Source organism: Pseudorca crassidens, chromosome 4, assembly GCF_039906515.1.
Source record: "Pseudorca crassidens isolate mPseCra1 chromosome 4, mPseCra1.hap1, whole genome shotgun sequence".
NCBI lineage: Eukaryota > Metazoa > Chordata > Mammalia > Artiodactyla > Delphinidae > Pseudorca > Pseudorca crassidens.
The window spans coordinates 6,495,075-6,516,139 of record NC_090299.1 but is presented as its reverse complement, the minus strand read 5'-3'; positions in this window follow the sequence as shown (position 1 = coordinate 6,516,139).

Below are 21,065 nucleotides of genomic sequence, written 5' to 3'. Positions count from 1 at the left end.
TAAAACACTGGCATATTATAAAACAATGTGCTTATAATGTATAAAGATATAATTTGTATGACAATATTATCATAAAGGAGGAAGGAATAAAGGGAGTCATATTGAAGCAAAAAAAAGAAGCTTTGGACACACACTTTAGGAAGTTTAGGAAGCAACAGGTTTGAAAGCTTAGTAGGAGGAGTGACTATTAGAGGACCAATTATGCTACTGCAGTGGTTCAGTCTCTTTCCTTAAAATTGAAGAACAGTGATCAAATGTCTCCAGTGTAGAGAAAAAAGCCTACATAGGCACAAAAATGCTCTGTGAAACTTTATGTATACTGATTTCATAAGATGAGTGTTACTAATTCTTAAAACATCAACACTTACAGGAATTACTACATTTAAGGTATGTAAGAAAGCACAAATATTTCACATTAGGTACCTTTATATTAGGCACCTAACAGGAAATGACTATCATTTGAGATGATAGTCTGTCTGTCACATCTTAGTCTGTCACAATGGTGTATAATCAGGTTGTATGGAAATGTGCACCATGAGGATGCTTTGAAAAAATATCTGGTTTCCCATCTGTTATACAGAAAACATGAGTAAATTGCATAAAATAATGCTCCCAACTAATAAGAAATTAAATTAACAAGAAAAGTAAAGTTCAGAAAACTGAAACTTTAACAGTTGCTTAAAGAAATTCTGATATTAAGCATTTTGAGGCAAGTCTAATTTTTTGGATCACTGAGATCCCACTCTGCAGTGGCTGCTTACAAGAAAATACTAAGCTCCATGAAGAAATGTGATAATTAAAGAATTTAGTGGCAACATATATGCCATCACGCCCTGGCATATTCCTTTTCAAGATTCCACAGCAGAAGAAATTCAAGCATGTAATGGTTTATGACAACTGTCTTTTTCTATCAAAAGGAGAAAAACATTTGTTTGTTTTTTTTTCTTCTTACATACACATGCACACACACACAAGAAAAATGCCACCATTTATAGCTAGAAAGTTATATTACACTTAAAGATATATATTTTAAAATCCAAACTGAAAACTTTGAAATTTTTTAAGGGAAATTTCTTTCGACGTTGAGAAAACTCTCTGAATATGATGAGCTCACTAGGTCTCCCTTTCTTCACGAGTTGAAAGCTTGGATACTTAATCCTTGTTAAAGTATAACATTTAGATGTCTGCCGTTCCAATAATTTTCCTTTCAGGCCCTTGACCAGACAGTCAAGCCATCGGTCACTGCCAAAAACCTACACGTATTCGTACCTTAAGCCACTTTTTCTTCCACATAAACTAGATGGCCAAGTACACTACTCACGGTTCTGCCCAGTGGGAAGATATTTCCTGAATGTCTTTCAAAATCACCCCTGAATGTGACTGTCATGTAGCCTTCATTCATTCTTCACATTTGCCTTCAAATCAAACTATCCTGTCCATAAATCAGAAATCGGGAATTTTCCATCTCTGTTAGCTACTGGTATGGGCTTCCTACCCCCCAATATGGGGAAGAGGCTCTGGTCAGCTCTAGTGGGTGACCTGGGGTGTCTGGAATCCCTGCTCACTCAGCACATCCATGTCCACTCTTTCTGCTCAATCTCAGATATATCATTACTATTTCCATTTTAGGATGGACTGCTCTTTGGGCCCACCCAACCTTAATGACTTGCAGGGTGTCGAGTCTGTTTGAGCTGCTGTAACAAAATACCACTGGCTGGGTAGCTTATAAACAACAGAACTTTATCTATCATAGTTCTGGAGACTGGAAGTCTGAGATCAGGGTGCCAGCATGGTTGGGTGAGGGCTCTCTTCCAGGTTACAGACCTCTCATCGTATCCTTACATGGTTGAAGGGGCTGGGATCTCTCTGAAGCCTCTTTTATAAGGTCACTAATCCCATTCGTGAGGGTTTCACCTTCATGACCTAATCATCTCCCAAAGGCCTCACCTTGTAAAATAACTTTCAGGAGTTAGGATTGTGACATATGCATTCGGGGGAGACACAAACGTTCAGACCATAGTAGAGGGTCTGACGTAAACCAGATTATAGAAACAGTCCTGTATACATGGTCAGTTTTTGGCCTATCATCTAGTGATACGTCTCTACAAAATTCCAGCAACATGCCAAGAGCTGCTTCTAGAAAGGTGAATACGTATCTGCTGAGGATGGGTTGGTTTTGTTCCAGAATCCCAGGGGACTTCGTTGTGATTTTTTTCACAGGGGCTTGACAAATATAACATACTGTATATTTTCCAATCACTGACATCTCTAGCACCGTAGGGCTTAAGGTGTCACATTGACCCAGTGGCAGAAAAGCTTGCCTTATAGCCAAGACCTGCTGTACGGTCCTTTTGTGCTTCAGGTGCCACTCAAAATTGGATAGCCTCTGGCACTCAGATCTGTGTCACCTAGCATGTCAGGCTGGAGCAGTATTCCCAGGTCTGAAACATGTTGCCTCAGAAACTCAAAGAGGCTATCAAGAGCCATGCTTCATTCATTTTGGTTAGGGGTTGACATGACCCTGAATAAAAACTGACTGACATGGCAGGTCATCAAATTTTAATAGAGTTTATTTTCCACAGCCTGGAACATATATATGATACACCAAGGCTCTAAAAAACGTAGCCGCCTCTTGCTTATCCTGGCTGATCATCCCGATGTCATCACTTTAATGGATCAATGTGAAATCCTGTGGACTAAGGTGGCCCACTGCGAGCTGGGCTTCAGCCAGGACTCCATTTACTACCTGGCCCCATAAACCTCCATTCTAAGAGTGGGAGCATGATGATACTTTTGAGTCTCCGGGTATCATTGCCAGCTCAGACTTTATGTCCAATAATTATCAAGATGTATAGGAACCACTTTCTGCAGTGTCTCTGAGTAAATTGGCCATGATTTCCTTTGGGCAAGACCTAGAGGAATCATTAGTATCTATATTCACTGCAGTGTTGTAAGTTCCTCTGTAGAGGCCAGTTAGACCAATTAGAAACGTAGAGACCAGTTTAGTCAATAGATTTCAAGTTTAAAAATTGGTTCAGGATGGAAACCTAAGCAGAAAATCATATTTTCAGTTTCTAGCTCCTCTAATTCTTGCCTTATTCTGAGTGTAGATGTTAAGTAATATCCTTTCTGCCTGCCCATCTATTTTGTTTCCCAGAACACCCTATTTTGTGAACCATTTCCACAGTTCTTTGTGGGTCAGTCCTTTTTCTACCACTCCAACCTTGCTGCTTAAGACAATTTTAGATTCCTGGTCTATATTGTGGTTAAGTGATGCCACCAGGCCTCTGCTGATTCAGGGCCCAGTGATCCCCATGTGGAACTCAGCTCCGTGACTGACCTCCTTTCCTACACCAGGCCTCTGCTAATTCAGGGCCCAATCATCCCCATGTGGAACTCAGCTCCGTGACTGACCTCCTTTCCTACTCTTAGTCCTTGTCTGCAGAACAAGTGAACTTGATAATGACGCTGGTGCACCTCCCAGCAACTCACTCCTCATGTGGCTTCTAGGCTCTCATGCCCAACATAATCTTGCAGTGCTTTTCTTGACTTTACATAATGTTTCCATTGCCACAAGTCCACTTCCTTAGACCTCTTTACGCTTTGCTCTACTCTCTGCCAGGTCAACTCAGTCATTTTGACCCCACTCAGCACTGACCGTTGCTTTTTCCAGGTCTCTAAAAGTCACATCAGCAGTGAGTTTACCCCAGGGTGTTAGATCCTGTGTCCCAGGAAGTGCCCCAGAGTCACTGAATTCTTCCTTATCCTCTCATGTTCTGGATCCCTTGATCAAATTCCAGTCTCAGAGATAGTCTTCTGAATCTTGGACATGGTAGCTATTTTTTAAAGCTCCTTGGGCCTGTACTCTCCTTCCTCCCCTGTCACCTATTGGTCCAGTGTCCAGGAGAGGAGGTGAGGACAACTCCTTAGGAAGCTTCTCTACCTGTTGTCCCAAGAGGAGGAAACTTCTTCAGTGTCTTTAGCACAGATATGCTCTTACGAGGGAAGCGTGAGCACCTAGGCAAACCCTGAAGGCTTAGGAGGGTCTCCAGAGACAACATCCTTTGGACAAAAACACAGATATTTCCACCTCATATCTCAGGGTCCAGAGTTCTTCCAACCAGGATTCTGACCACAGTGTAATAGATCTTTGGCAGAGCATTTAAATGTTCCTAGAGCTCTGTAACCTTCAGTTTCTGCTCAGTTGTGGCTGTTCTTCTTCTGCAAGAAATAAAAGCCACTTTTTAAGCCACCAGAAAGCCACTCTGACTTTTAACTTGAGCCGTTAATTGCTGGTCTTCAGCTTCGCATTATCCCTCTGCAGGCTCTCAAGACAACTTGACAGTACTCAGCCAACTTCACTGTTTTTGTAGGCTTTGTTCCCCTGTATCTTTCAAATGTCTAAGTTATCTCACGTTCAAGACCTTTCCCCTTCACTGAAACATTTTCCAAAGTCATTATTGGTGAATGCTTGGCAGTTGTGACCAACTTGTTCCATGTACTATCTGTGCCTCACCTACCATTCAAATGGCCTTCACTTTGCCCACCAGATATTTGCTTGCACATTTTATGTGTAAATTCAGCTACATCACAATGAGAAGATCTTACATCCCAGGTGTCCTACTTTAAATCTGTGTCTGGGTATTCAAGGTCTTCTGTGATTCCATAAAAATTTTAGGATTGTTTTCCAATTTCTGTGAAAAATGCCTTTTGAATTTTGATAGGGATTATGTTGTAACTGTAGATTGCTTTGGGTAATATGAGTAATTTAACAATATTAATTTCTCCATTCCATGAACGTGGGATATATTTCCATTTATTTGTTTTGTCTTCGGTTTCTTTCATCATCAATATATTGTGGTCTTCAGTGAACAGGTCTTTCACTTCCTTGATTAAATTTATTTCTAGGTATTTTATTCTTTTTGATACTATTGTAAATGGGATCGTTTTCTTCATTTCTCTTTCTGATAGCTTGTTGCTGGTGTATAGAAACACAAGTAATTTTTATATGTTGATTTGGTATCCTAAAACTTTACTGAAATTTTTTATTGGTTCTAACAGTTTTTGGTTTTCTATGTATAATTATATGTCATCTGCAAATGGAGACAACTTTACTTCTTCCTTTCTGATTTGAAACAAAACTGGAGGCATCAAACTTCCTGATTTGAAACTATATTACAAAGCCATAGTTATCAAAACAGTATAATATTGGCATAAAAAACAGACACATAGATCAGTGGAACAGAATGGAGAGCTCAGAACTAAACCCATGCATTTATGGTCAATTAATATTTGACAAAGGAGCCAAGAATATGCAATGGGGAAAGGATAGTCTCTTCAATAAATGATATCAGGAAAACTGGATAGCCACAAGAAAAAATATGAAGCTGAACCTCCATCTTACACAAAAATCAAGTAAAATGGATGAAATACTTGAACATAAGAGCTGAATCCATAAAAATCCTATAAGAAAACATGGGAAGACTCCTTGACATTGGTTTTGGCAATGATTATGTGGATTTGACACCAAAAGCAAAGGTAACAAAAGTGAAAATAAGGTGAGACTATGTAGAACTAAAAAGCTTCTGCACAGCAAAGGAAGCCATCAACAAAATGAATAATCAGCTTATGGAATGGAAGAAAATATTTGCAAACCACATATCCAATAAGGGGTTAATATCTAAAATATACAAGGAACTCATTCAACTCAATAACATAAAAACAAATAACTCAATTAAAAAATGGGCAAAGGACGTAAGCAGACATTTTTCCAAGGAAGACACAGATGGCCAACAAGTACATGGAAGGTGTTCAGTATCAGTAATCATCAGGGAAATTTCAAACCAAAACCACAGTGAGATGTCACCTCACACCTGTTAGGATGTCTGTTATCAAAAAGTCCTAGAGATGGGCTTCCCTGGTGGCGCAGTGGTTAAGAATCTGCCTGCCAATGCAAGGGACACAGGTTCGTGCCCTGGCCCGGGAAGATTCCACATGCTGCGGAGCATCTAAGCCCGTGTGCCGCAACTACTGAGCCTGAGATCTACAGCCTGCAAACCACAACTACTGAAGCATGCACACCTAGAGCCCGTGCTCCGCAACAAGAGGAGCCATGACAATGAGAAGCCCGCGCACCGCAACGAAGAGTAGCCCCCACTCACTGCAACTAGAGAAGGCCCGCACACAGCAACGAAGACCCAACACCGCCAAAAGATAAATAAATAAATAAATTTAAAAAAATAAAGTCCTAGAGATAACAAATGCTGAAGAGTATGTGGAGAAAGGGAACCCTTGTGTACTGTTGATGGGAATGTAAACTGGTACAGCCACTATGGAAAACACTGTGGTTCCTTAAGACATTAAAAATAGAACTACCATATGATCCAGCAATTCCACTTCTGGGTATTTATCGAAAGAAAACAAAAACACTAACTTGAAAGGCTGTATGCATATGTATGTTCATTGTAGCATTATTTACAATAGCCAAGACATGGAAGCAGTCTAAGTGGTGTTCATCAAAGGATGAATGGATAAAGAAAATGTGATGTATATGAATATTATATGAATATTACTCAGCCATAACAATGAAGGAAACCTTGCCATTTTCAACATGGATGGACCTTGAGGGCATTATGCTAAGTGAAATAAGTCAGACAGAGAAAGGTAAATATGGTATGATCGCAGTTATACGTGGAATTTCAAATGACAACAACGACAACAAAATGAACACACAGTTGCAGGGAACAGATTGATGGTTTCCAGAGGCAGAGAGTAGGGGATGGGTAAATGGGCAAAGGTGGTCAAAAGGAACAAACTTCCAGTTATAAAATAAATAAGTCATGGTGATGTAACGTAGAGCATGGTGACAAGACTTAATAATACTGTACAGTGTATTGCATATTTGCAAGTTGCTAAGAGAGTAGCTCTTAAAAGTTCTTATCAGAAGAAAACAATTTTGTTAACTATATGTGCTGATCATTTCTCAGTACTGTAATATACAAGTATTATGTTGTATACCCAAAGCTAATATAATGTTATATGTCAATTAAATCTCAATTTAAAACAAGGAGAAATAGAACTACCGTATGATCCAGCAATCCCAGTTTTGGGTATACATCCAAAGGAAAATAAGTCACTTTCTTGAAGAGATAGCTGTACTCCCATGTTCATAGCATCATTATTCCCAACAGCCAAGGTATGGAAACAACTTATGTGTCTGCTGATGGATGAATGGATAAAGGAAATAGAACATATATACAATGAAATATTATTCAGCATTAAAGAAAGAAGGAAATTCTGTTATATGCTACAACACAAATGGACCTTAAGGGCATTATGCTAAGTGAAATAAGCCGGGCAGGGAAAGACAAATACTGCATGGTATCACTTGTATGTGGAAACTGGAAAAAGAAAAAGTATTAAAGTCACAGAAACAGTAGAAAAGTGGTTGCTAGGAGCTTGGGGGAAATAGGAGAGATTGGCAAAAGGGTATAAATTTTCATTTATAAGTTGAATAGGGTCTGAGAGTTTAATGTATAACATTGTGACTGTAGTTGATAACACTGTATTGCATAGCTGATTAACTCCGAGGAATCCTTTCACAATGTATACATATATCAAATCATCATGTTATATACTTTAAATATCTTATAATTTTGTCAGTTATATCTCAGTAAAACTGGGAAAAAAACAATAATTAGGGCTTCCCTGGTGGCACAGTGGTTGAGAGTCCACCTGCCGATGCAGGGGACACGGGTTCGTGCCCTGGTCCGGGAAGATCCCACATGCCGCGGAGCAGCTGGGCCCGTGAGCCATGGCCGCTGAGCCTGCGCGTCCGGAGCCTGTGCTCCGCAACGGGAGAGGCCACAACAGTGAGAAGCCCGCGTACCGCAAAAAAATAATAATTTAAGTACCAGAAAATGCCAAAAGCAAAACACAAAACCTGTGATCTGGGCATTTTTGTTAATAGCACCCTCTTTCATTCTCAAGAGACTACCTTGTGTGATAAATTTTATGGTCATCCTGATTAGAACACAACTCCCCTATATTTTACCCACGTAACAGTTGTACACACTTAACTCTGTTGGTGGTAAAGCTATAATTTATTGAGCATTCTATGCCAGCGATAAATCCTTATCTTATTTAATCCAATAACTTATCATCTCTCATTTCTAAAATGAGGAAACTAAATCTGAGAGGGATTAAATGAATTGCCAGGTATTACCTAGCTGATAAGGAGTAGAAGCAGAATGTGAAACCGGATGAGTCTGATTCCATAGCTTCTGTATTATGACCCTTTCTATTCTATCTATCTCTATTGACACGTTCTTATAATAATTAACTGAAAATAGTTCCATTTCTGTCACTAATTTCATTGGCCTTTGTTTCCTCATCTTTAAAAGGAAGAGGTTGGCTATATCATTTCAAATGTTTCTCTTAAATCTAAAATTCTATGATCTAAATTAAGAAGCTGGCTTTATTACTACGGCTATCAAAGCAGTTACAGTGGCCTGAATTTTGCAACCACGAGAGAAACATACCCAATTAAAAATACAGTTGTATAGGATTCCTTTAAAAGCAGCAGCCAAACTTCCTGGAAAATTCCATCATTCTTTGAAAAATGACGTTTCCGTAAGGGCAGCACCTTAGAGATAACCTAATACTGTTCGGTAATATCAAATATTGAGGCATAGCCATTCTTTTTCTTCAATTTAATTTTTATTTTTAACATAGTTTCAGCAATCAAATGGATCTATAAAGCCTGTTAAGAGTAATGGCAGTCACATGCCCTTATCCCATTCTTCCAGCTCTTTCTTTAGACATTTATCTTCATATCTATAAATAATATGCTTACAGTACTACTCTGAAATTTTTAAGCCAATATATATTGGCTTCCTCCTATGAAAATTAAGGACTAAATTCTCTCTTGTTCTCCATGTTTCAAACCACTGTCTGCATGCACTCACACACACTAACTTCACACTTCTCCTCACCTTCTCAAAATATGTTTATATTTAATTTTATTTAATTGATATTCATGGTTTAAATTACAGCAAATAAAGTTGTGAAGACTAGTCACAGGTTAGCCTTACTATGTATCAGGATGGAGTTTATCTTTTCTTATAATTTGCTTAGCAATCTGAGAATTTATCAGTAACTTTTTCTAAAATCTCTTCTGTTAGTATCAACCTCTCCTTAATACCTTCCAACACATCAGACAGTTGACTGACTTGATCTCGTAGAGAAATCTAAGGGTGGCTAAAAGTCTCCAATCTGGGCTGACTGCTCTTGAGGCTTGTGACTCAAAGTTGTCCCACTTCGAGCACCTTTCTCTCTCATCCTCGAGATTCCTTTCTCCTCTTTTTGCATTCAATCTTCTTCCTACGCCACACAGGTTTCTTTTTTTTCTCTCTTGATTTACTTCTTTATTTTGGTGGAGTCCCTCGACCAGTCCATTTCCTGAGAAAAGAGATGATGAAGATAATTTTGAGATTATGCATGTCTGAAAAAAATGTTTTTCTACCATCATATTTGATTGATAGTTGATTGACTATACAATATTTTAGAAACAATTTCCTTCAGGGCTTTGAACGTGTTGCTTTCTATTTTTTCCTGGCTGCCTGTGCCACTATTGAGATATCTGCTGCCTTTCTGATTCCTGATAGTTTTCATGTGACCTGTACCTTCTTTCTCTCTGGAAGCTTTTAGGACCCTTTCTTTGCCAGACTTCAGTTTTCCAGTATTTCAGTGTGATATGCTTTGGTAGAGGTGGCACCGGACACCAGGTGGTTTCTTTGCATCTAGGAAACATGTTCTACTGTTTTGAGACATTTTCTTGAATAATTTCTTTGGTATTTTACACCTCTCCTTTTCTCTTTGTTTCATTTTGGAATACTGTTTTCAGGTAATGGAATACTGATCCTCTAATTTTTTTAACTTCTCTCAGCTATTTCTCATCAATTTTTTAATTTTCCAACTTTCCAACTTTCTAGGAGAGTTCTTCAATTTTATTTTCCAACCTTTTAAATGAGTTTTTAAAAAAATTTTCTGAACATACACATACATATCCACACATTTATGTTTTTTCCCCAACAGTTCTTTTTAGCTCTCTAAATGAGTGTTTCATGGCTTATAATATCTTCTCTTATTTCTCTGAGTACATTAATAAATTATTTGAAATTTTTTTATCCCTGAATTGTTTCTGTTTTCTTAAAGATCCTTTTTACTTTTCCTGTTGTGTATTTTGGTCTCTAACTTTCCTGTGAGAGCTTTCCTCAAATTAATTATTCCTAATTATTCACTAATATTTATGATTAGTGCACTAAAAGGAGGATTGGAAATTCTCTAGGCATGGGGGCAAGTTATGTACCTACGGGCTGGCAGACCCTCAAGGAAAATTTCTCTCTCCTGTCTCTGAAAGTTAAATTTATTTGCGAACATTCTGATGGCCAAGAGAAGAAGGGATCAGGAAGTCACAGTCTTAGTATATGAACTTTCATGTAATCCTCTGTTTTTAAATGAAAGATAGAAAGAAAATTTATCCTATTTCCTGTTTATTCAGGTTATGCTCAAATTGTTAGGTATTTATATGAAAGTTAAATATAGATGTCTTTTAGATAAGCATACTCAACATACAAATAAAAATATAAAGAAAATACTCTAGGATTTGTAGATAAAGATGTAAAGGCATACAACAAAAGACATAGTGTAGTGCGTAAAATGTACTGTATTCATATAGAACATACCAGGTCATATTAGACAAAGTGTTCCAGTGAGGACCACAATGGAGCACAAGACAGTCATACTTCTCCCAGGTGCTGGGAGGTGATACTCATCTGATGATGATGATACTATCCATCATTCTATTCTATAGCAGAGATGCCGTTAAACATCTTCAGTCTGATTCTGGAGAAGAATTAGAATTCCTTAATAATTATATTCATTTGTACATGGACTCTATTGTGCATGGGGGACCATTGTTGATTTCTTCATGATAATGACATGAAAAGTCTTCACTAAGAATTAGAATTCTATTCTCTGCCTCTCTATTTGGTAGTAAGCATATAATATCAAAATAGCTGTCTGTATTATTTCTTTTCTTATTACTCTTCAAGATTGAGATCAGAGATAAATCCTCACATAAAAAGATTCCCATCAGTATAATCATTTCAAATTTTCAGTGAAGATTGAGCTTTCAGGTTTGATTCTCTCATCTCTTTAGATAAAATTCACAGTTACTGTCACAGGATGTATGATGGGTGATGGGAGGAAGAGTTGGTGAATTTTAAAAGCTTTTTCAATTTGGGGGAGGGTGGTGTATTATGTATATAAATCTTCGTAGTGTTTTCCCTTGAGCCAGGGGTGGAAGATGGCAATGCCTACTTCTGTGTAGGTATCAGACCTCCTAAAACCACATCTCATAAAATTCAGCAAGCCAGAGTATTTCTACCTTCTGTAAATTACGGGGGAATTTCATACAGTGGAGTGATTGGGGCAATCCATGTAGCAGTAACTTTTGCGTCACCAGTCAGTTGCGAATCTGCTACTATAATACAGGTTTTCTGATTCTACTAAACTTAATGGAATATACCTGAGCCCTAAAATTGTGTGCTCTCACCGTAACACAAACGGTGAGGTTTTAGAAAGTTTTGGTATGTGAGACAGCCCCTCATGACTGCATACGGCAGAGAAAATCTTTCTCTAGTCTTTCCCTACAGAGCCAACAGGCATTTGACTTCCATTATGTTCAGTTATTCAGAAGAATCCTTACTATTCATCAACAGATTCACTCCTTTGTTTTTCCCTAACTAGGCAGAGATATTTTACTACATATAGAAAGTAACCTAACTTGTTTATCGCATCAGTTAATGCTGTACAGCAAGGAAAGATCCGGGTAGTAGGTGGACAAGGGGAACACTCTGAGTTCACTCCCCAAGGGCCCCAGCATCAATTGAGACTCTTCTTTTAAGACCTTTAGACTGATATAAACTACTGCAGTTTTTACTAGGTGTCATTTGGGACAGCTTCTCTGTGAATATGAGAAATTAAACTATTTGTGTTTACACTATACTTGTCTGATATTAGTGTATTTACCACATTAAAATTCACTTTTATGGTCCAGGAAGATGTGTGCTGAAACGTATTACCCCTTATAAAATAGCAACAACAACAATGATAAAAATTTTGCTCATAAATGATGTTACCCCAAAAATTCATCAGCAGTATACATAGGAAAATAAGTTAAAACACACTTAATATTGATTCATATTGCAATAGTTCAGGCACTGATACTTAACCGAACTGAAAATTTTTAACACTGCATTTATTAATACTGATTCTGATACTTTAAGACAGGCTACAAAAAATATTATGCACTTTGGCAACAATCTCTCCTGATAGAGGAGTAAAGTGAAAAGGAATAAATAACCAAATAAATAAAAGAGTGCATAAATAAGCCAGTGCAGTCTACTATAACATAAATTCTCCAAAAGAGTTAAGCTTGGGGGAAAAAAAGTTTGTTCAATTTCCATAATTTTTTGCATCATACTTTTGCTGCAGTTTTTTTTCTTTAAGTTTATAAGGGACTGTGTTGGCAGTGATATCGAGTAGACAGAATCCTCCCTCAGTGGTTACACATTTTCTGTTCACTTTGATATTTAAAGGTTATTACAGAAATGCACATTTTCCTTTAACCTCATTTTTTTAACTTACAGCACATTTCCAGAATTAAATGGAAGGATCCATCTATCCTAAGTCAAAGAGTATCTGAGAATCTATAACAGGTTGTATTTGGAAGTACTCTAATTTTCTAATTGGTTTTCCCTAAACTGATTTGGATTTGCTAAAATGCAAATAAGGTTAATTCAGTCACTTCTGCATTATTCAGTGTTATTGTCATAAAAAAATATTAAAAATACATTTTCACTTAACCTAGTTTTGGTTGCTATGCATAAAATTTAATTAGATATAATTATTGGCTATTAATGACAAACTCTATGATAGTAATATACAGTAAATCAGAAATTTGTATTGCAGTTTTCCAATGGTTTATCAATGCAGGAAGATTATTTATACCAAAGTACTTATCCTCACATATGTAAAACAAGGTTATTAAATTGTTGAATATTTTTTATTCTTAATTCACATTTAACACAAATAACTCAAATAATCTATAAAGAATTAGAGTGTCGGGGTTCATTTGCCTCTCATTTATGTATTGTCGTATGTAGAAATGCTCTTATAAAAACAGGTGTCTAAAATCAGAATGTGATCTTGTGGAGTGAAGAGAGTTTTTAATTAGATCTAACGTTCTACATTGCTTCCTACATTTTGAGATGCCTTTACAAATCCTCCGCCAACACCGTCACTTAGAGAATTTCAAATCAGAGATTTTCAAAATTAGCAAAGCAATAGAATAAAGAGAAATTTTTCTCCCTGAAAATAACTGAGTTTGTGAAAACTAATATGGAATGAGAAATACAAATAAAGCTCAAGGTAGGGAAAGGTTTTTAAATGAACATGAACTCAGAGAGAGGTCGTAATGTGATATATATACTCTGTGAACCCCCAGAGAGAAACAGCAATGTGGAATTACCATTAGTTTTCTGAGAATGTGGAAACTTTATTTCTCATGCCAGGATATGTGAAGCAAAGCTGAGTTCCCAAATGTGAAACTGTCTGGCAGGCAGAGTTTTATTTTTTAAAATTTTACAACTGTTGGTTAAAACTTTAGCCATTTCGAGATACTGCATAGATTTTTAAAAAAATCCTATACAAAAGTATGATTTGTATTTTCTTCGAAGTTTGATACTATCCAGAAAAGTTAAAGAGAACCGAATTGCTAGATAACTCAGGAAAACACATTTGCTTTTGACAGAAAAACAAACAATAAAACCATTTGGTTTTTACATTTAAGTATATTTTAGTGCTCCTACTGAGTAAGCAATGAAATGACATCCTCGGAATAAGAATAGGGGTAGAAGAGGAGACAAATGCCTCAACTAAACAATAAAACATCAGTGAACAATTTTGGCTGCAAATGTACCATCTTCTTAAATGAATATGCTAATTTCCTTTTACCCCCTAAAACAATCAGTTTTTCCTATTATAAAAATGAAAATATTTTCGGGCTTCCCTGGTGGCGCAGTGATTGAGAGTCTGCCTGCCGATGCAGGGGACACGGGTTCGTGCCCCGGTCTGGGAGGATCCCACATTGCCGCGGAGCGGCTGGGCCCATGAGCCATGGCCGCTGAGCCTGCGCGTCCGGAGCCTGTGCTCCGCAACGGGAGAGGCCACAACAGTGAGAGGCCCGCGTGCCGCAAAAAAAAAAAAGAGAAGAAAATATTTTCAAATGAACTGAAACATTACTCTCATAGAAATGTAATCTTCAGATTCTGCCATCATATATAGAAGATTTGAATATGGAACAGTGTTTTAAAATAATAATCCTGCTCATATGGTCATTCCACTTTTATGTTTTAAAAAGCATTATATTAATTACGTTATTTTGAATATTTTTAACTCATTCTTATTTTTCCATATTTCATCCAGTTTGCCTTCATTTCTGTTTTTTCACATTAAATTTTTAAATATACTAATCACAGAAAATATAATATTTTAAGAAATGATTATCAGTATGGAATCTGTGATAATGAGGAGACTGTATTGACAATCAATGAGCAAAACAAGATGCACAGGTTTAGAAAATATAGAGTATTTTATTCTTGAATATATTTATTCTTTGTGTTTATAATTGTATTTTAATGTCCGTATTTGGTCTTTAGAATGAAAGGACTCACAGCTAATATAGCTGGCATAATCAAGCATTTCTGCAATTAATAGTCTCATACTCTCAGAAGTCACACATCACATATTCAAGAAACAGAAAGTTGGATTTTCCCCAAGATATGGAAATTCTTATGAAACAAACATACAGAAACACATTTTCATTGTTACTTAGATACCTGAAATTCTCTCATCTTTGGAAATTTATCGGGATCTTTTCCCATTTGTAACTTCAACTCATTCAATTGCTGATACTGCTTTTAACATTTTGTATGATCTGTTTCTATTATTTTATTTGATTTGAATTTTTCCTCTTTATGTCCTCATTCACCTCCAGGTCTGAATTTTCTTTCTTCCTTTCTTTCTTTTTTTAAATTAAGTTCTCATTTAGGGAACCAGTCATTTTAAAATCAGCACTCTGCTCTCTGTAAACCTTGTCCTTAGCGTTCACCTCAGTGTTAGATACGTACTCTTTGGACTTCACAGTTTTTTATCCATGGGCAGTTGAACATATTCCTACCCTTGACTGTCATCCTGGAGCCCTTGCTCTACACACCAGTATCCTTGGATTCCTGCTTCGAGGCTTTCCTAGTGCCATCCTTTGTCTGCCATTCAAAGACTGAGATTTTCAAGTCTCACCTCCATGATACCATTAGCTAATCTCATCTCCAGATTAAATATGTAACACAAATCAAAAAAGACTTCTGCAGCATTCTTTAAACCTGTGCAGCACAAAAGATAACATTGCTTTTAAAATCTTTTTTCTCTCTTGTGGACCAATAAAACTCAATTGAGAGCTTATATGTCAATGTTAACATCCGCGATTATGATATTTGGGAATTCTTCTTAAAATTTGGGTTCTTTTCACAAAATGAATCAACACTATTAAAAGCCTCTGTAAATACTACACAGTGTCTTTATATCATACACAGACCTTCATATCAGAAGCCTCCCCAGTTTGTGTGTAAACCAGTCATGTTAACTTCTATCTTCAAATTGTACTGCTGTATGAGCTCCACCGCACAGCTCCGGGGAGTCCAGTGTATTACAACGAACTCCTTCCTAAATACTTGCACGTGTCCAATATGCAACATTATTGTCCACACACTCGGCTGGTGTATGGCTTAGTTTTGCTGCTGCTTCCCTGGGACAGCTGAAGCCTGACCAGTCCACCAGGATGCTGCCTAGAAATGGCAGTTCTACTCCTAACATTTTTTTGCCTCCACTGCAGTTGCTGTGGCAGTTGGAATTCCACTTCCTTCTTCTGAACTGAGAGGAAGGTGTCATTATCCGTGATGGGGAAAGGGAGAAGATCTCATAATAAGGCTCTTCAAGACTCAGAAATGTACATTGCTGAGTTTCGCCCTCTCCGTTATGGCCAGCTAAGATATCTTTCAGAGCCTGGGTTTTAACAAACAGCCTCTGAAAAAAAATTCTCCTGATAGAGATTTTACCGTGACAACTCTGTCTGACCACCATTGTCAGCGTTCTCACTGCCATTATTATTTCTGCCACTTCAGATATAACGAGAGAGCCTCTGAAATTACAATTGAGGATGCAATTTTTGCTAGAAGTTTGCAGCAGGGACCGTACTCCACTTTCTGCCTTCTTTTCATTGCTCTCCACTGCATTCAGAGTTGTTTACTATATTTGGTCCAATGTTTATAATTACTATCCCTGGGAGGTGTAGTACAATGGAAGATACACTATCATTACTGGAAGAGGATCCTATATTGTATTTTGAATCTTCCTTCCCATTATGCTGTCATACACGTTCAGTAGATTGTACCATATTTAAGCTTATTGTGGGAAAATTCCTTTAGACAATACTTTTAAAGAGATCCAAGACTTATTTCCATTTTTTTTTTGCATGAAATGGTCTCAGTCTCTTTTTCATCTTTACAGTTTTTTTGTTATTTCTGTTCATTATGTTCTTACATCTCATTTCACACTAGCTGCATTCCTCCACTATTAAGAGCTGTCCAAGATTTTTTTTTCCTGTCATAATTCTCTATACAACGAGCGTAAAAGAAGCATGCAGACGAGGGCATGGAACGACTGTGTAGAACCACAATCCAGAATGTTTTATACCATCTATTTCCAACTCTAAAATAACTGACTTTATTTCATATCAAATCCTTCTGAAACATGAATTGTATAAATAAATACCAGGAATGCAGTCTTAATTTTTCCATTTTCAACTTTCCCTTTGAAAAATTAAATATTTTAGACTTTATCCAGATTAAAAATTCTATAACTTTATCTCTTTTGCTTCTTTCCTCCAAATTTTTCTGCCCAATTTTAATATCATGCTTTATTTTTCTTTTCTTCCATAGCTCATTTCCTCTACTGAAGTAGATTATACCAAAAACGGTGTATTGTTTAATCATGGAATTTTATGGGATTTTTCAAAGTTCCATTGTACTGTCTGTCCTTGACATGGACCACTCAGATCTCCCTTTGAGAAGACCCCCTGTTTTAAGAAGACTGACACCCTCCAACTGGTACACCTTCAGATTCTCCATGGGGCTCAAGCTGAGACTATACTTTCTCCAGGCTGCCGCCAGACCATGACTGAGTACGTCAGGGGTCCTAAAGGTAGACCCATTTCTGCCCAATATGTCACTCCTTTAATGAGAAACCGTCCTCAGCGTCTCTCCATCAACTTGCTCAGAGCATTTCTACAACATGAGCTGTTCCTATCTCATCCTCTTTCTTTCCCTCTCTCCTCTCACAGATGTCAGACCCACCAGCATGTGGTAAAGCCTCTTTCCACCACTCTTAAGCCCTCCTCCTTTACTTTAACAACTATTTACCACAATGAGTCTCTTTTATGTCTGATCGTATATTGATGTCTTCTTCTTAGATGACATGACAGAGAGAGTTGGTACTGAGAGCAGTTCAAGAAAAGAGGCATAAAGGTGGGGACTGGTTCACTTGTTGCCTGACTGGTAGAGAGAACCCAATCCTAAGCAAAAGATGGAACAAAAAGTGGTGACCCAATTGCTTAATATTCCACTGGTAATGACTTGGGGGAATTCTCTAGTGGAAGGGACTACCTCTGCTGGTGTGATGATCCAATAATTTGAATGATGGCTGTAGGGGCGGGGATTGTGATTGGGGCAATGCTATAAGGACAGTGGGTTTACATGGGTATTCCTAAGTTCTACTGACGTACTGCAGAGGGAAAATGTAAAGTGAGGGACAATGGAAGTGAATTTGGCCAGGTATAGTATGGACAGTAAGAGTCAGATTGCTTCATTTTTGCATCCCGTATCACAAAAAAAAGAAGCATAAAGTCTGGAAAGCCTCATAGAACTCTAAAGGCAACACATTCCACACTTAGAATTACTGCTTTGGACAACACACTTGGAGACTCAGAAGACTGTTAGGCTTGAGTAGGTTTCTGAAAAAAATGAAAAAGAAAGAAAGGAAAAAAGACTTCACAGCAGGTCCTGGCTGTGGTGCAAGAAGCCCGTGGCTTGGATCACAGTATCTGGCAGACTCTATGGAATAGGAGATTTCAGTGGTGAAAAGATACAAATGTTTACAAGATTCAATGAGAATCATAATGCAGTTCCTTGAGACTTGAGTGCAAGGCCACGTGATCTGCACTAGAAAATTATAGACCTTTCAAGAAACAGCTCCTGAGGTGCTATTGAGCCTTGGTAGAGAGGGAAGGCTAAGGCTGTCTATGGGCAACAAATGAACATGCATCCATAAGTACCACAAGTACCCGTTATGCACAGGGTCTACCAGACAGGTCCAGTCATAAAGTCCGACAGGGCCAGTGGCAGTCCATTACTAGTTTAGGTCTAAGTGGGACATCAAGAAGGATACGTGGGCATGAGTAGGCAGATAGCAGATAGCCCAGATTTCCACACCACCCACCCAGACTGCATCTGCACTCAACCTCAACCTCAACAGACCACGTGGGCTGTACTTATGACTAGCTGAAAAGGAAGGGAAAAACCCTACCTTATCTTGGTGTGTGGATACAAGCAAAACTGGATGGTGCCTGCATTACATCTATTTTCAGGGAGCAAGTTGAAAGACAGAGGACAGGGAAAATCTTCCAATAGGCAAATCTGCAAGTGATGCACCTGTCACACTTTCAGTGGAAGCAGAAGTAGCCCTAGGTAAGACTATATTTAGATTCTTGTACAGTGGCAATGACCTGGTTACTTGGTCAGAGTCTTGGAAGGAAAAAACTGTAAGATTGAATGAGGAAGTCTGGCATAGAGCCAAGTTGGTGGATGGATGAATATAGGCTCAAAGTGGGAAGATTTTTGTACACACATTAACACCTACCAGAGTGCATCCCTCATGGAAGAGGTAGAAAAGCCAAGGAGAAAAATGACTTAGTAAATGTTAGCCAGATTTTGTCGATGGCCAACCCCAGAACTGGCCCAGTGGGCACCCGTACAGAGTGGACATGGTGGCAGAATTGGAGACTACACATGGCCCAACAGTAAGTTCTCCTACTTACCCAGGCCTATTTGACACTGTCATCTATGAATTTCCTACCTGCCAGTAAAAGAGATCAAAATAGACCACCACCCCTGCAACATGTTATGATTTTTCAAGGAAACCGACTGGCCACTTGGTTGCAAGTTGAATACGTTGGACCCTTTCTGTCTTGGAAGTACGGGTCTTATATTCCTGCCTGCAGAGCCTCATCCAGCACCACTAACTGGAGGCTGATGGAATGCCTGATCTATGGGTGTAGAACCCTGTAGAGCAGTGCCTTTTTTCACATTTTCTTAGCCTCTTTCTTGCCAGCTTTAAAATTCAGCAAATGCTGATAAAGTGTAAACAGTAACAACAACGTCCAGTTCACTTCCCTGTGCCTACCCTCTCTCTAGGATCTTGCCCCTCAAATCTCTGATGCTTTGGCAGCCGTGAACTCAGATTTTTGTCTCTCCAGCCATTTGGCATTTCCAGTTGTTCTTCTAGCTTCTCTGTTTCTTGCCTATGGCCCTTTGCCTGTGTTTTCTTCTCACACAAAGGCAAGGATTGGCAAATGCCCTAAGAAGAAAAGCGGCTTGAAGAATGATGACGAATTTCTCCACAGTTTCCTTCTCATTGGAAACTTAGCCTCTCTAGGCATGGTTGTCTTGGCATCTTCCAAAACTTTTCAAACAGGATGTTGTGGTACTTTACTCAGATCTGGTTTTTCTCAGGGAGGGACATTATGGTGCCACAAGGTACTTCTTCCTGGCTGGAAGTAGGAGTGCTCTGTAAGTGCTTAAAGGAAACCCCAAGGACCAAATGTCAACAGTTATTGCTGTACAGATTAACTATTTAGAAATGACAATTTTGATTTTCATAATATACCGATATCAGTATTCAATTATCTACTAAATATTTCTTTTAATCCTTTTACTTTTATACTTCTATAAATGAGAAACCAGTACCACCTGAAATCAACACAAAGTAAGATGAGAAAAAAGTTTTCAGTAATTAGCCATTTTGAGCTTATAATATTATGTGACATAACTTTTTGAGATTCTTTACATGAATAAATATTATCTCATTATAGTCTAATACCCTCAAAAGTAGGTATTATCATATATGAAGAAAATCTCTGAAGCACAGAGAGGTTGAGAAAGTTACCTAAGGTCACCAAACTAGTAAGTAGTAGAGCCAGCAGCTGGACAAAAGTAGTCTGGCTTCAGAGCCCAAAGACTTAACAGCTTTATTTGATTACAACAGTGAAAATATTTCAGTAGTATTCAATCTTAGTTAAATTCTGTCTCATGCCAAGAGAGAACGGAAGGTGTTAGAACAATGTTCAAGCATGCTAGCAACAAACAATTTTTCTCCTTGATGCATTAAAAAAGATTGAAAGAAAATTGCTAAAGAAATAGTTGTATGATTCAATGCTACTTTGTTCTATGCCTGTCTACCAGCTAAAACCATCTTATGTATACATTCTGGAAAACACTGGTCTAACCAATAAGTTTTAGCACAAATGGTTGTAGCATTTGATTTGTCTAAGAAAATCAAGGGATGGTATGCTTTGTATAAAAAACTATTGTTAAAGTTCTATTAGATTCACTCAGATACATTTATTATGTACTAAAAACTATAGAATATGGGCTTTCCACTATAAAAGTCTTTAAGGTTGTTTGGTCAAAATGAACAAATTCTGATCTTTGTGGTTTTCAGAATGATGAGGATTGCCAATACAAGAAAAACTAAACAATTTTTAAATGTATCTGAATAATTGAGGCAAAATGGTAAAAAAATGGAAAGGGTTGTTTTATATTTATTTTAGT